This window comes from Falco cherrug, chromosome 15, assembly GCF_023634085.1.
Source record: "Falco cherrug isolate bFalChe1 chromosome 15, bFalChe1.pri, whole genome shotgun sequence".
NCBI lineage: Eukaryota > Metazoa > Chordata > Aves > Falconiformes > Falconidae > Falco > Falco cherrug.
In genome coordinates, this window is record NC_073711.1 from 9,094,971 (window position 1) to 9,110,456 (window position 15,486).

General features: G+C 47.8%; 1 long non-coding RNA gene across 4 annotated transcripts in view; it reads right to left on the reverse strand.

The window, feature by feature from the left end:
• Positions 1-10,990: 10,990 nt before the first annotated feature.
• LOC114014749 (uncharacterized) overlaps positions 10,991-15,486 on the reverse strand; it is a 40,499-nt gene continuing 36,003 nt past the window's right edge. For 3 of the 4 annotated variants that reach the window (XR_008735267.1, XR_008735269.1, XR_008735266.1), the window contains 2 exons: positions 14,567-15,475; positions 10,991-12,731 (listed from right to left, as the gene is read on the reverse strand). This is a non-coding gene — a long non-coding RNA (uncharacterized LOC114014749). The remainder of the gene's footprint in view (positions 12,732-14,566; positions 15,476-15,486) is intronic. The other variant, XR_008735268.1, reaches the window with a different exon arrangement.

Consider the following 15,486-nt stretch of genomic DNA (forward strand, 5'->3'; position numbering starts at 1 on the left):
CCATGGCAACCGCGGGGCCCCGGCGGGCAGGCCTGAGGGCGGGCAGGGAGCGGGGGGGAGGGCATGGCCCGCCGGCCTGGGCTGCTGGCGTGGCGTCCGTTGTGCCGGGACGGCTTTGCCTCTGTACAGGGAAACGATCCTGTGCACGCTCGCCGTGCGCTTGGGACAGCAGCACAGTCTGTGCCGCTTAGGGGTGCTTCCCTCGAGGGAGGTGGGAAGTGGCTGTGCATGGTGAAACGGCTTGGATGTGTTGGATGAAGGTCAAGGCTTTCCACCAAATGGCCGTGGCCTCAAGAGAAAAAAAGAAAAAAAAAAAAGTAATTGAGGCGTTTTGATGAACTCACCAGTAGAAAGCACTATAAATGAAAAAAACACAGGCATGAGCTAAGGCATTCTCTAGATGGAGGCTGCAAAGTTTCTGTGTTGTGCTGTTAGGAGGGAGGTTTGTTTCCTGCTGTCCAGGCACTAATGTTAATAAAAATTCCTTCTCCAGCCAAAGGTGAAATTTCTGGTCAAAATCTGAGAGGAACAATCCCCACCATAACTAATAGGTGCTGCAAATGAGAGACTAAGGACTCTTAGAGGCAGATTTCACTCTCCTGTTGCCTGGCTGAGCAGAAAGCATTTCCAAGACAGCACTCCATTTAAGCTATTAATTCATATCCCTGTTGAAGCTACTGTACTCCGCTTAAATACTCACCAAGGGACGGACCTGAACCCAGCTTTTCAACAGAAGACCAGAGAGTTATAATCTGTGTGCTATGCAATCATGTTTGCAGGGGAATTAATTGTTTATACTCAACGAACAGCTCTAGCAGGAACACAAAGCATTGCAAGCTTCCAAACAATAACTCTGGAAGCCATTTAAGTGAACACTGCCATTTCATTGAATCTCATATACCACAGAAATAATGTATTTCACCCTTTTATGGTAAAACCATGTTGCTGTCCTACCCCTCAGCCATGCTACATCCTAAACGTGTGAGTCACTAACTCCACGCAGGACTCCCATGTTTTCCTGCAGCGTGGGGACATCCAGCATTCCTGCAGCCCAGCACCGCGGCTCTGCCCTGCCCGTGTTGCAGTGCCACGTAGCACATGGCATGGCACGGCGGCCTCTTCTTTCTGTCATGGGCCAGCGTGGCGTCCTGGTACCTATGACCTTGGAAGAGAAGAAATATGAGGGAGGGTTGTTTTCCTTGCAAGTAGAAAGCTCAGGAAATAAGCACTTTGTTCTTTGTAATTCCTGCTGTGAGCTTGCCTCTCAGAGCTTACTCAGAGTGAATTTCCCTCAACGGGGCTAGAGGCAATGGACACCACCCTGCATCAGCAGCTATGATGTGTAGAGGTGGGAGGGAAGGAGCAACTCTGCAGCGCCGATTTTCTCCACTGATTGCAAACAGTGAGGCTTTTTATTATGTTTTCTCCAGTATATGTGAGAAAGAACGTGAATTTTCTTAGAAACATTTTTTTTTCTGGCAATGAACATAGATCAGCTGGCAGCTCCCTCCTGTTTGTTAAGATGCAGCACAGTTCAGGCTGTTCAGTGCTTACAGAGGAAGGTCTGGCTCTCGTGGTCACATTTTCACTATAAACCAACAGATCTCAGGCTTTTTAAAAACAGGACAGCCCTCCTCTCATTTGATTCCACTGCTGCCTGAGCAAGCAAGAAAGACAATTTACATGAGAGGGGCAGAAGGGAGCTGGTGTGGACCAGGCGGGTGCCTTGTAGCCCGTACCAGTTGGATGGGGATGGCAGGAGGGTTTGCTGTGTAGCATGAGCTTAAAACTTCAAACTGTTAAAAACATCTAATTAAACTCCAGCTAGACACTCACAAAATCCAACCCAAATATGTGAGCAGGTTTTGTTTATTTATGGATTACTCAACGAACAAAAATAATTTGGCACAAAAATCAGCATGTAGTTAAGATATAAATCAGATGACTGAAAAATATGAATGTAGGTGAGTGAACATTTAATCACCAGATACATTATGTTCTTTGCACTTCTGGACTGACTTTCCTGTTTGTTTCCCCAGTAGGAAAAGCAATGACATAAGACAGTTTAATAACGAAACCACAAATCAAGGAAACATAAAAGTGGAATAAGTCTCACATCATATAAGCTTACCATAAAGGTGCATATCAATCATTGGAAAGCTGCAAATCACTCAAGGCTTAACAGCCCAAATTATTAATTTTTAATATAAAATTATTTCATATCTCATCACACTGATGCTTTCATCTGCTAGACTAGTAACAATTTTGCTGAATGATTTCCTGCATGTTTAACTGCTTTTCTTTCATGAGCACATAGGGGAAATATGAAGCTATTAGAAAAAATTTGCAGCTGTGAGAAAAAAATGCTTTTTATTCGCATTTTTCTGTGAGTTGTTTTATAAGATCTGGAGCACACAAAGTCTTGTCTGTTTGCTTCAGGTTTTATATGTCAAGTATTCTGAAATTTAAGGCAGGCCACATACCTGTTATACTTTCTGGATTACAGAAAAAATAAAAAAATTCCCCTTAAGCAGAAACTGTGCTACAAGCACAAGAAGCCACCAAATTAGCTGAGACCAAAGATCTGCTATTCTAAGACGCTGACTTCAACCAACAACAGTCAACAGGGAATGCTTGAGGAATATAAAAACCAAAGCCTGCACAGAGCAATTCCTTTCTTGGGACGCTGTCCCAGTTCCCAGCAGTGAGCACTATGGAGAGGACTGCCTGCTGGTGAGGGGATTCCTGTTTGCCCAGCAAATGCAGAAAGAAAGCCTTCTAGTCTGGTAACTCTGGCCACACACACACCACCAAGTGCTTGGAGCATTTTCTTTTCCTCCTCACCTTCATTTGTGCTGCAGCCCCTTTAGCTGGTCCTTGTAATTGCCTTGCAGCCTGCCTGTAAGAGATTAAAAGCAACATGAAAATACAACCTGCGTGTAACTGCTGAACTCTGTTCATTTGGGCTCATTTGGTGTGGTGAGCACATTTTGGGATTCAGACTGAGAACAGAGCCTGTGTGGACGGGGTGCTCGGCAAGGCCCCGGCTTTTCTGGGGGTCTGCGTGTCAGTGAGGGTGCAGAGCAGCCGGGCAGGTGCCTGCTGAAGCAATACCATCTAGTGGCAGATGGAGAGAAAGAATCCCCTCAACATGTGCAGAGCTGGAAAGGTGAAAACGGAACATACAATATTTAAAAACAAAACCATCTGCTTGTGAATATTATTTTTTTCAAGGTTTGTTTCCATGGTAATGTATCAAAAAGAAAGATATGAAAGAGATGATCAGAAAAGGAGCTAGAGCAGGGAAGGGACCGTGGTTCTGAGCCAGTAACAGCTCAGGTTATACAAGGCCTGATCTTGCAGAAGTGTCCAGTGACCCCAAGGGTCTGACTTTTGAAATGAGATTTCCCAGCAACAAACAAGCAGTGCTGTGCACCATCAGCTTTCGAGCTCTTAACCACTTGCTTGGAATTAGTAAATGTTTTTACGTGGCTAGAGCTTAGCTCCCGAGGTGATGGTGTAGAAGAAAGAGCAGCTGCAAGACGGGGCTTAATTTCAAGTCATGGTTTGCCATGGTTGGAGGAAGGATGAATAACATCTGTGACTGGATTCACAGTGTGGAGAGACAAATCCTGTATGAGAGCTAGCATTTGCAGGGAGCAGCAATGTCTTTCATTACACCATCTGATGGAGCTTGAGCAAAGAAAATTCTTGGGGCCCTCAATGTCTTTTGCTGAATAATAAGGACATCTCTGCTGGAACACTTTCTGGTTTTTTTCCCAGTGATGATCTAACTAAAGATGTTAGCTCTTCCTATCAAACCTTTCCTCTTTCAGTTTCTTGATGTTCTTGGCTCCAGCAATACTATAAATATTCTCTATTTATCTGTTTTGTGAACCTTTACACTCCAGAAAGAGAGATGTTTCACAGAAGGTGAAATGAATGGATTCGCTAACTCCAGCCAAAAGTCCAACTTTTCAATACAAAGGATAGAGCATGTTGCATAGCTGGCCACCAGCTTCTGTGGAAACAGAACCAGAATAACATTAATGCTTGTGTTAGCAAATAAACTATTAATATAGGCATTATAGAGGCATATTCCCTGTTACAATCCTGTTGCTGTTATTGCACATTCCAGGATAAGTTAGAGCAAAGAGCTAAGACACCCCATTAGCTAACGAAGCTTAGAAATCTCACAGTCTGATTTCCACGATCCTTTATTATTGCTGTTGTTTTGCAAAGAAAATGTAGGGCTACTGATGGAAATAGCTGCCTTTCACATGTGTGGTGAAATACCTGGGGCAACCTACATTTATAGAGTGTGGAAAGGCTTCATTCCCACACCTGATATAAGTTAACCAATACTTATCGGTTACAGGTGAGACTAAATACTGAAGGAAAGAGAAATCCCCATTTTCTGTAGAGGCAAATATAATCAGTCTTACATGTTACATGCAATTAAATCAGTATGTGACATTGTATACTTCTGCCCAGACAAACAGTGCTGACTATAGAGTAGATGATGTGGATTTGTTCTGCAGGTTTTGAGGGGGTATTTCTCCAAAAAATAGCGTATGTGAGCACAAATGCACAGAAGACCTAGCCCCTTATCACTACCGTTTGCATTATAGTTAGCTTTGGAAAATACAACAGGTTTTTATGAAGAAGGAGAGTTATGGAGGTGATATTTCAGATGGGCCCAGTGTTGGCCAGCAGCAGGTCCATCTTGGAGTTGACTAGCATGGGCTCTATTGGACATGGGGGAAGGTTCTGGCATCTCACAGAGCCACCCCTGCACCCTCCCCGCTACCAAAACCTTGCCACGCAAACCCAATGCACCCAATACAGGCATATTACACATTTGGAAGAATGTTTTTCCTTCAGCTCAAAAAAATTTGGTTTACAGTCTGTAGGCATCAGAAGACGACGATCTCCGTTCTAGTCCTGTTTGCCTTCCCTCCACTGTCGAGAACCCTCATTCCACGCTACGTAGACAAAGAGAGCAAGTACCACATGGACAGTAACTACCGCAACTATGGCAGCGTAAAAATAGCTGTCTCGGTCGGACATTCCTAAGGTACCTGAGAAAATAAAGAAAGTACAGAATATTAGTTACTGGGAACACTGGAACAACAAATCACAATTCTTCCTAACAACCAAAGTTACGTTTTACTCCTGTATCAAAAGACTGAGCTCAGAAAGACTCCTAGGAAAGAATTCACCATGATAATTCCAGACCTCAAAAGTTTCTGGAACAGAGCAGCACGGCGATTATTCAATATTTTAGACAGAATACCCTGGTTTTGATGTCAACAGCTTAGAGTTGTGTAACATTCCCTTTTTCTCTTACTATGTTCCAGCACCAAATAAACCTCTACGTGCTTTTTTTGTAAGTGTAACTCTCTTTGTGGGGCAGGAAAATTGGGATGGTGGGGAGGGAAGTGGAATAATTACGTAATTTATTTGCCACTAGAACAGAATACAGCAGTAGAAATACAATTACATTTAGAGGACTTCTACCTTTTCATTTGATGCAAATCTGTTCCTTGACTGTAACTTGATCACACATGCAAAAAAAAAAAAAAAAAAATCACATCTATCTCATTTCACACTAGATTATTAGATAAAATTTCACAGTATTTTTTATCTGAGACAGACCAGAAACCACTTTCCACCTTTGCCAAAAGGATTTTGTGACAAAGAGGAGATTATTTTGATTATTTTTCTAATTAATACTAGAAATTTTCCAAGAAATTTATATTCAGCGAAGGCAGAATAATTGGCTGCTCTAAGTGCCCAGGAAAAGCTATAAAAACTGGAGATGTTTCTACCTTCCTATCCAAACACAGAAGCACTAACCCATTCATCAGAGGCATGAACTCTACGTGCCATCATCCCTGGTAGGTCGTTGCCAGCTTGCCCCTGGCGTGGTGCAGCCAGCCGCTGTCCTGCCGCAGCTAGTGCCCTGCAGGCACCGAGCAGGGACAGCCAGGCAGCACCGGGTCCTGGCAGGTGGCATAGAAATAACTACGTTCTCTTGCTGTGTTCACAAGCACCACTGTAGGCAAGACAGTGGCTTAAACAAATACAACCAGGCAATAGCTTGTATCAGCAAAGCAGGTTCTGAGGCTGGCATACTCCCCTCTAGGCGGGGCAGGATGTGGCCAGGGCTGCAGTGCACCGGGAACAGCAGGGGAAAAGAAATCCACCGTTCTGAATCGCAGGGGGTTGTGCGGCAGGCATTAAATGTGGCCCTCAGCTCCACACCTACAAATAAACTGGAAAAGCAGTTGTTTCCTGGACAGGTCTAGAGACACATTTTATAGAGTACAGAAACAGGCGTGGGTTTTACAGCTTGGATAGTGTCTACTCATAAAAAAGATGTTGGTTTATGCCATAGAAACTGCAATACTTTATACCTACCAGCTCTAGGATGACAGCCCTCTTCCTTCAGCAGCAGGATTACAGCCATGCCTTGCTTACAGGTCAGTGCAGAAGCAGCAGGAAGAAACTTGGGTCTCCAGTAAGTTCTTCAGAAGGGCCTGGTGCGAAGTATTCCCCTTTGGCATTGAAACTAATATTATTAGTGGAGAATAAGAGGGAAAGAGTCCTTTGCCGTGGGGCTGGATTATGGCCATACCCACCTGGCTTTCCTTCGGTTGTGGAAAGCATTTTGACGGCCTGGCAGCCAGTTTGGCCAAGTTGTTACATTACAGCCTTCTTACCCAACACGTAGGGGCAGGCAACAACAGGGGGATGCTGTTTGCATTCTGTCCCCCATGATACACCTCCCGATGGGAGATTCATGACTCCCCGGCTGCTTCAGCATGGGCCTTCGGATCTTGTACCATTACTTCAGCGAAGAATTGGACCACATTTTACCTTCATCTTGCAGAGTTGGAAACAAAACAAAAAAAACCAAAGCCCCACATTCTTGAAAAGGATACCTGGAAAGACTGACGGTTATAAATGTGACATGGCAAACAAAAAATTGCTTCTCAGTGCTATGACTGCAGTCCTTCAGAAATGGCTGAGAATGAGAAATATAATTGTTACCATTATTCATATGCATGAGTGCAAACTGACTGTAAATGTCCCTTCCTCAGATCTGTGAACATCTCCCTCAAAGGCTGCTGTTCTTGGCAGACCTGTAATAATATAATTACATCGCCTACTACTAACATTAACTCCCTGGAAGGATGGTACAGGGCTAAAAGTACTTCCAAAGCCCATTCAAGGACATGAATACAAATTTTCTGTTCTGAAAATAATTCAATTTATGAAATATAGCTCTCATTCTGTTTAGGTCTCAAATGCTGGCTGCAACTATGTCCTGGCAGACCTCTTGCCATCTTTTTATAAATCTGGGGAAATCTTTGTCCAGGCACTGTGGGCAACTGGCAACTAAGACCTTTAAGGTCTTAGTGGAGCAGTCAGACCCCAACAGATTCAGCTAAATACTTCTAGGACCCCCATTCCCATATCTGATACAAAAGAACCTGTCCAAGTCATAGAAGCTTGTTCAGATGGTGGCAAAGGAGGGACTTAAACTCACATTTCTCATGCCGTGGTTATGTGCCTGAAACAGATTCCCTCCTCACACCCCCTTTAATAAGAGGTAATCTTCTGAGGATTTTTTACCTACAACTACTGTGTTGATAGCTAAGTCAAAATAAAGCAACTGGGAGAAATGCATGTATTTAATTGCTGTTTGCCCCTACTTTTTGTTGCTGCCATTGAAGATCGTTGTGAAAATGTGACAAGAAGTTAGGGGCTTTGCATATTTGTCGGCAGGTACAAAACTGAGAAAATAAGGTGGAAAGAACAGCTGCTATACTCAAAAGTGCCCCCCTGAAGTAGTCACCAGAGTTCAGACAAAGAGTATTACCAGGCGAGATCTACAAGCCAGCTGTATCTGCGCTGTGTAGAAAGACGAACTGGGAAAAAATAGATAAAATAGATAAAATAGGTGCACTGGGGGACAGTGTTTCCGTGGATCACCATGGAGAAGAAAGAATTAACACTGTCTTCATGCCCCAGAAAAAAGAAGTCAGAAATACATGTGTCAGCTTCTAGACACCTCAGAACTGCATCTGTCATAGCTTTGCAGCGGAAGCACCCACTCCCAAAGGAAAAGAGCACCTTCGGCTGAGCTGTAGCCCTGCAGTTGCCACTCAGCATTCCCCTCGGAGGTGTGGCACAGGCTGGCTTCAGGTGAACAGTAGGACTTTCAAGTTAAGCAGAAAGATTAGGTCTAGACAGATAGATTGATAGCTACAAACACATACACACACACGCGTACTTTAAGCCAGAGATAAGAAAAACAGTGCTTGGGAGTAAATAGTACTATATCACAACAATTAGCGATACCACTATATGACTGCATTGTGTGGGAGGATCTTAAAATCTGTCATCTCTTTGTTGAAACACTCCTAAAAATGAAGGATTTCTGATGAGCTTCACAATGTAAATTACATAAAAACTGCTTTCCCTTCTCCCCGCTTCTGAGAATCTCTATTTTATTTTCATTGCAACTGACACAAAAAATGGTCCCTGCTCATCCTCTGTCCTGGAAAACATTGCAGAGATCCAGCATGCTGGGACAACCCCACCACAAAATTTATAAAATTTTACAAAATTACCAGCTTTCCCCCCTTCCTGTTACATGCTAAGCCATCCATCAGTATGACAGTGATGATATTTGCATTCTACAGTAAAAAGAATGGCAATATTCTTATAGCTGTATAGGATGCCACAGCTTAGGATGTAAGCCAGACTTCTACAACTCAATTAATAGAGTAGCTAAATTTTAACTGAGACTGTGGTTCCAGTTCTGTCCTTTAGTGTGGCATCTTAATTAGCTGATAAAAATCTCCAAGGTCAGCTGCACCGACAGGAATTATTTATTTGGATCCAATACTTATCCAAAAGATATTTGAATCCAGCCAGAGCCTCCGTTTGGCTTTCAGGTAAATGAACACTGCTGAAAGGAGACCACAAATGTATTTATTTAACTTGCTGAGTACCACGGTTCACATTTTCTCCACCAAGAAGGATGGAGAGATGCAAGTCAGGCTCCTCTCTCTGCCCAGCATTTCTGCTAGGCACAAGGAGGAGCAAGTCACCAGGAGATGTTGCAAAGTGAATCAACAGCATGTCCTTGCTCCTGTCCTGGGGCTCTCCAGCAAAACACTTTGCTTTTTCCAAAGCGCAGATGCTCACTTTGCTCCTGGAGAAAGGTGAACACAGCCCATGTCACTCAGCAGCAGCTACTGCAAAACTGTGTAGTCCAATATCTACGAGGATGGTTCATTCCTACACTTGAAGCACAAATACGTGTCTGTCCAGGAAGGATATGGAATATGAATTCCAAATTAATCTGATATATTGAAAAAAGGGTAAGTGTGATGTAACTGTGGTTATCGGGAAAACTCAAATAAGGATTAGGGTGTTCCTTTCACTGCTATGGCAAAACTACGGTCTTTCCCTAGGGATGTAAACTAGCAAACGCTTAACTCTGAGTCTTCTCTTTGTGTGCACAGACCCTTGCTGCTGCTGCTCTGCTCCTGGATAGGTGTAAGCCATGGCCAGCAGATACCCTGCTAGTTTACCTGCCCTGGGGCTGGTTTTCCCCTTACTCGAAGGCAGTTGGTGCTTGACCAGATACCTCCCCAGCAAGCCTGAAGCAGAGGGACTTGGCTGGCGGTTTGACTTCCCCAGCCCCTTCCCTACATTAGGCACTCAGATACTGCCCACTTTTAGGGTTCACTTCTTCTAGAAAGGTAAATGCATAATGCCATGGGGGATTTTTATTTTTTTTTCCTTCAGGCCACCTGAAAAGCCTGCAATGTCCCACTCCTCCCCAAAGCCCACGTCACTCACCTGTTCTCCTCCCCCCCCCCCAAAGTGAGCAACACAAAGCCGTGTGAGGAGCTGAAGAGCAAGGTCCTCAGCCCTGTTCCCCAGCAAAGTCCTTCCGAAGTAGTTCAACGAAGAAAACCACAGCAGAAACTTGCCGTGCTATGCGTCAGCATCTCAGAGCCCCACGCTAACCGTCGCTCGCCGCTACCTGCAGAAGCAGCGGCCATGCAAGACCGCAAAGCTTCACCTTAAAGGCGCGGTGGTGCCGCCAGTGCCCGGCGGCGGGACCCCGTCCCTGCTGGAGGTACCCCCGGGGGCTGTGCCACCAGCTCCCCAGCCCATGGGGGCCCGGCGCCCCGACGAGCACGGCGCCGGGGTAAGGCGCATCAAGCGAGGCTTAGCTTAGCTCGGGCGGCCGAGGAGAGACCTGGCGAAAAGAGGGGGGGATGCTACAAAGAGCCTGGGGCAACGCGTTCAGTGCCGGGGGGCTCTTCCCGCGGCCGCCCGTGCACGGTGCACCGCAAGTGGAAGCGCCACCCGCGCCGGGCCGGCACACGGCTCCCGGCTGGTGCCAGGGCTGCGGGACCTCAGGTGACGGCGCCCTTCGCCCCCCCGCGCCACCGAAGCGGGCAGGAGGCGGCCCGGGGGGCGGCACAGTTGCGCCCCCGCAGCCACGGCAGCTCCCCGCCGGCAGCAGCCCCAGGGCAGAGCCCGGAGCGGGCAGGAGGCGGCCCGGGGGGCGGCACAGTTGCGCCCCCGCAGCCACGGCAGCTCCCCGCCGGCAGCAGCCCCAGGGCAGAGCCCGGCCGGTGCCGCGGAGCCGGGCCGGGCGGGGGGCTCAGGGCGCCCCGGGAAGGCTGCGGCCCCTAGGTGGTGCTGCGCGGCCGGCAATCGGCACCCGCCGCACACACAGGGGCGCGCACACAGGGGCGCGCACACAGGGGCGCGCACACAGGGGCGCGCACACAGGGGCGCGCACACAGGGGCGCGCACACAGGGGCGCGCACACAGGGGCGCGGGCACGCGCACCCCCACAGGCACGCACGGGTGCACCCCTACAGGCGCGCACCCCCCACCCGCGGGCAGGCAGCCTGCGGGGTGCCCCTGCCCCCCGAGCCCCCCCCGCCAGGCTGGGGTGCGGCGAGAGCCCCGGTGCCCTCTCGGGGCAGGGGGCGGGGGGTTTAACCGCGCTTCCCTGCGGCGGCGGCTCTGGGCCCCGGGTAGGAGCAGGCTGCGCTTTTCCCAAATTATTTCAGTAGAGACCGAAACGCCACTGAGCCCTAACCATGGACATTTCCTTCTGGCTGCTAAAGGGGGAAAAATGTGCTTCATTGCCTAATATTTTAAAATCCACTGTCCACTTCTCATTGACAGACTCTCCCATTTTACACTCCTTACCCTCTTTGCTCGCCAGGCCACCGCACGCCGGCTCAAACCACAGCGGTGCCGCGGGGACCCAGCGGCAAGCAGAGCCCCAAGGCAGCACGCGGCTGTCCTCGCACCAGCACCACGGGCATGTGGCACATGGCAGCATGCGGCTGTCCTCGCACCAGCACCGCAGGCACATGGCATGGCAGCAGAGCTGGGCCGTGCCCAGGGGTGCTAGCAAAAGGCTGCACCGGAGCTCAGGAAGAGCGGGAGCTACTGATGATCCCGTCCAATCTCAATTTTAGTGCAGGTAATTACCATCTATCTAAATTAGCACTGCGTTTTGCTGGGATACTAGTATTTTTCTCTCTCTCTTTTTTTTTTTTTTTTTTTTTAAGTTAATGCTATGTAATGGAAATCACAGACCAAGCTCTGAAGAATCTGTGCCATTAATATTAGCACTATTTGTCAAGCCAGAGCCTGCCCTGAAGGCCATGGAAGCAGAAAAGGCCGCTGTTGCCTTGGGTGAATATTGGCAGATTGCTACAACCACACCACGGGGGAAATTTGTGCTCTGCAATAGTTATGTGAGAGCAACCAGCCTGAAGGTGACAATTTCCCAAGACAGAACATCTCATCTACCCAGAGACTAGGTCAGGTGTAAACACACTTCTCCTTTGATACACACAAGCATAATTACAGTTCCTGGAATTGCTCTGGGAAGAGTGTTGGTAGCTTTCCCCTGCAAAGAAAATGAAACTCACCGGAATGCCTTTTTCTTCTCCCTTTCTTCCATTAAATTATGTCCTGGAACTCCCTCAGATATGTATTTTTTCACTTAGCACATGCCGCTTCAGATCAGTTGGGCTGGATCCATCCACAGAAATGCTTATCCCCCACAAAATCCCATCCACATCCACAAATAAGGTCCTTCCTCTAGTTTTCTCACCTACAGGGCTTGATTCAGCTGGTGTTTTCAGAGCATGCGGAAGCCAGAGAAGCAAGTATTCTCCCTAGCACATTTATCCAGTTGCAGTGGTTGGGTGGTCATCCCAGATTGAGGAGAAACAGGCTTTTTTTCTGGGATACATCATAAAAGTTCAAATTCACATCTGCCTTGCAGAGGACTGCCCCCAAATATCCAGCAACAGACGAGCCTGGGATGACTACTCTCTTAGGCACATTGCTGCTCCGTTGGCTTCATGTGCCAATAGGAAAGGTCCTATTTGCTTTTAAACTTCTAGCATATCACGGAACCCCCAAACAAAACTGAAAGATTTTTCAGGGAACCAAGCACAAGTCTTACAAGTGTGAAGGTCGCAACATCACTGGAGGTGCAGTGAGCTCCTCCCAGGCATGTCCCACGCAGCTCTGCCGAACGTCACAGGCACCCCAGCCCTCCTCTGTAGCCACCTCCGGGGCAAGAGCAGAGAGCAGAGCAAGGAGTAGCAGCGTTCAAGGAGAAGATTGCATGGCTGGATGGTACGCAGTGGAAACCACTCCTGAAAAACACAGAAAGCAGGATGTTTTTGCCCGATGTGTAATCTGACCAGAGCAGTGAGATAAATGAACCTGTACTTTTTTTTCCCCCTCACTGTATGGTTGTGGTGAAATTTTTCATAATCACAAGTAATCAAGGTGGCGTCATGCCTCATTCAACACGCCGTGCCCCAAAATACCTCGGCTTGCTCCTCTTACAATAGCCAAAGAAACATCGTGTTCTGCAACTCAGGTTTTAATTTTGCAGCCTCGTATCCCAGTATGAGCCTGGGCTGGTTTTATGAATTCTGATTAGGTTGCAGCCTAATGTGGCACTCCGATAGACACAGACCGAAGGGAAGCAGGGTTTAATAGCCCTGGCCTGAGCTCTGAGCTGGTAATGAAGAAGGCTTGTTATTAGTCATTTGCATAATATAAAAAGGGGATCCAGATCTAGGCTTAATAAATTCTTCCTCATATGAAATAACACAGTTATAGCCATTTCTATAAAAATGTCAAAGCCTTCATGTGAAGTAAGTGTTCCTTCAGAGAATGAAATACAGTCCTACAACTTCATAAAAATCACTTGTGTTACTACATGGACTTCTTTGAAGTGCCACACTGCAAGGGGAGGGGTGTGAACTTCAGCAGCATGCTCGTTCTCAATGGGGTGTGAGACAGCACGATGACAAGAAGAGCTAAAGTTAACGGTGTAAGAACTAAACTGGAGACACTGAAGAGCAGACACAGAGCAGCGATGCTCTGGGTGTGGATCTGCTAAAAAGGCACGCTGCTTTTTCTGGTTTGGCGATGGCTCAGCCCTGTATCCCCTCCGGAAACTCTAGGCATTCAGCCAAGACAGAGAGAACAGTGAGCTCAGAGCTGGGTCAGACCCCCAGCCAACGGGAGGGGGATGGATCAGGTGGCTGGGCAGCAAACAGCAAACCCGGGACTGCGTGATTAATTTGGGTATCAGGCAACAACTTGTGGCAGATTCAGGTTCTCAGAGACAACTGGTGATGCTGCATGTGGAACAAGTCACTGCAGCAGTGGGGTCAGCGCAGCTGTGAGCAGCCCGACTGCAGGGAGATGGAGGTGGTGTTGCAGAAGCCTCAGCCAGCTGCTCCAGGCAGTTTCCTTTTTGGCAATGCCGCCTCGGGAGGGCTGCAAATGCCCCATACCTGGGCCAGTGCCTGGCCGGGTTGGTACGCAGTGCTCTGATCCCTCCAAGCACAGCTCAGCTACAGCTCCTGCAGAGTGACTGAAGGTTGGTGGAGCCCAGGAGGCCTGGCCATGCCCTCCAGGGAGCCCCAGGGTGGCCGTGAGCACTAGCATAAAGGTCCGCAACTTTCATGCATCTTCTCCTTGAGCAGCCCAAGGAGCTGAACCCTGTCTGGATCACAAATAACAACTAGTTTCCCTTGTAGGCAGATACAATTTTCATACTAGGAGATGTTGAGACGCAGGCATCATGGTGACCCTGGAAGAGTCATCACCCTACAGCAGGAGTGTGAGTGCTATTTCTCAATATTGAGATAGCTGAGATGCCAGAAGCAGTGTAAGTGCAAATTCAGTGCTCCTGCGTTAAAATAGCCTTTGAAAGGGTATGAATCACTGCAGAGCTCAGCGGGCAGTTTGAGAAAGCTCCCATTTCTTCCCACAGCATCCCATCGTGCCACGTCAACATCTCTTTGAAAGGGCAGAGAACAGCAAGTGCCCAGACCCTGCCTGCCCTGCTGTGGGCAGGTACTAGCACAAACTCTTTACAAAAACTATCACTGAGCATAAGAGCTTGTAAAAGATGAACCCTGAAAGAATGTTACCTGAAAAGTAAAAAGTACCACCCATGAAAATGTACCAGTGGTCTCACCATCCACACCAGCAAGTCCTGGAGCATCAGGGAGGAGAGGATCAGAGGACCCAAGCTGCAGGTGAAGCCTGCCGGCACAGCCAACCTGTGTGTCCCTCGCCGCCTGAGCCCTGCACAGTCAGCACCTCCAGTTCTGCTTGGTTTTAGTTCATAAAATCCACAATGAAACAGAAAGTGCACACATGGCTGCTTGTCTCATGGTCTTGTACACAAGAGGTGAGAGGCTAGAGCCTGTGTGGTACTTCTCTGTTGGGTGACTCAGAGCTCTTCAGCACAGCTCCAGTGCAGAGGCACAGCTGTGTTGGCAGCAACAGCCACCTACTCAGCTCGACTTCTATGAGCCGGTACCTCCAGTAGAGCCCCTAAACTGGATTTCTAAAATAAGTCGCCTCCACAACAGCATGCTGCATTGCACAGGTGACAGACCTGTGGCCAGACCCCAGGAACTCGCACTTCACAGGGCTTTTGGGACTTGCTCAGGGGAGCCAGGTATCCCAGGGGACCATTAGCATCTTATGCCATTCTGCAGGGCTTGCGTACAGAGGGACCAATGTCATCTGTTACCTCTTTTTTCACTCTTGCAGCCCACTTTGGTCCCCAGGGTTTCCATAGGGAAGAGCTCTCCCACACCTGCTTAATCATATCCTCATCCATTTTTCATCTATTCTGTGGCTGATGGAGGAGAGTAAATTGTACCTTTCCAGCAGACTTTGGTTCACACTAAAAAAATGAAATTGGAGCTAAGCTTCTCCCAAATCCATCAGCCTTTGGAGCAGCCTGAGCAGAAAGTACAGGAGCAGAAACAGATCTGTGTCTATCCATTACTGTCAGGATGTCTTTCTAATGAGCAGTTTATTGCAGAGTCAACAGCAGGGTACTCCATCCTAAAGGAAGGATCTGAAAGGCAG